This window comes from Lynx canadensis, chromosome F1 (genome assembly GCF_007474595.2).
Source record: "Lynx canadensis isolate LIC74 chromosome F1, mLynCan4.pri.v2, whole genome shotgun sequence".
In the NCBI taxonomy this organism is placed as follows: Eukaryota; Metazoa; Chordata; class Mammalia; order Carnivora; family Felidae; genus Lynx; species Lynx canadensis.
The window spans coordinates 27,263,097-27,264,659 of record NC_044319.2 but is presented as its reverse complement, the minus strand read 5'-3'; positions in this window follow the sequence as shown (position 1 = coordinate 27,264,659).

Genomic DNA, 1,563 nt, shown 5'->3' with positions numbered 1-1,563 from the left:
TGCCAGGTGCCGTGCTAAATTGGAGAAAACAAGAGAAATGAACAATTTGTCTTCAAGGAGCTCATAGTCTGACACAAATTACCATTGACTACACAGTGAGGGGATTGCTCCAGGGCGATGTGGGAGCCAGACTGTGGAAAGAAGGGAAGGGACCAGGGAGAGTTTCTCTGAAGAGTGGACATTTAGCTGCCTTAAAGGATATTCCAGTCAGACAACTTTTTTACCTTTTTTAACAATCTTGACTTCTCTTTGCTTTCTGCCTTTGAGATCTTTGGAGTGTCTTTCTGTCATAGTTGTTTGAATATATTTCAAAGGCACCTTCTCTGGAATGTCATCCTTTCCTTCCCAGTCAGTTGATGTTTGTTTCCTTGTACATACCTCGAATTCAGCATGTATCACACTAGAGTCTAGCTCTTGGTCTGTTTGCTTCTCTCTCTGACCAGACTGTGATGTCCTTGAAAAAAAAAAAAGACAGTCTTACTAAATTTTTTTTGTTGTTGTTTTTCAGTGGGCTCCATTCCCATTGTAAGACTTGAATTCATGACCCCAAGATCAAGAGTTGCATGCTCTATCAACTGCCAGCCAGGCACCCCTATTTTTGAACTGTCCTTCATTCCCAAAGTGGCATGACCAGCATATCATAGTACTCAGTATAGTTTTGTTAAATGAAGACTTATTTGCCTATTTACAAAAGAAAGTGTAAGCGAGGGGCCCTTCTGATTCAGAATAAAGTTACTCAGGCTATTATTTATAGAATCTAGCACAGAGCTCTGCAGAAGTTACCTGTTCAATAAAAAGAATTTGATGTTTCTGGCGGTGAAACACCTGAAGCAATGCAGAATAAGGAAACATTAAATCTACTTCTGTAATAAATGAAGATTTTCATATCTAACTGAGTGCCGGAGCTCTGGATCAGGCATGAGAAATACTAACAATTGTTGGTTATAGAGCTAGTATTGAGGATTTCCATTCTTTCCTGGGTCAGGCCCTGGATCCAGAATCTTATGCACAGTGAAGACAGCAAAGTATGGCGCTGTTGAGAGCAGGATGCATGGTCAACGGGAGTTGCTGCCAAGAATGTAGCATTCTAGTTCATACCTGGCTAAGGGCCCAGCATTCTATTTTGTACTTGCTCCTGGTTCCATCTTGCTAGGTGCATCATGCAGCCATTTTCTCTCTGTGGTTCTGTCTCTTTACTGGGGTCACAGTCTTCTCTTTACCTATCTGTTTCTCCTAGGAATGTTAACCTCCAGTAGAGGGGGATTGTTATGGTGGGGAGAGGAGTATGATGTTGAGGTGGGAGGAGTCCTCACTCTTTTTTTTTTTCCTTCTTAGCATGACTACCCTTTTACCAGTGGTTGAAACTTTTGTACCAGAGTTAGAAAGACTCATAGCCTATGCCTATTTTCCATCATGTCTAATCTCTCTCCAGAGGAAATGATTGCAGAACGCCTACTGGCATGAGTCAAGAGGAAGGGAAAGGGGAAAGGAGAGAAAAACAAACAAACAAACAAACAAACAACCCAACAGCAAAGATTGATATCTTGGAATACTGTCCTGGTC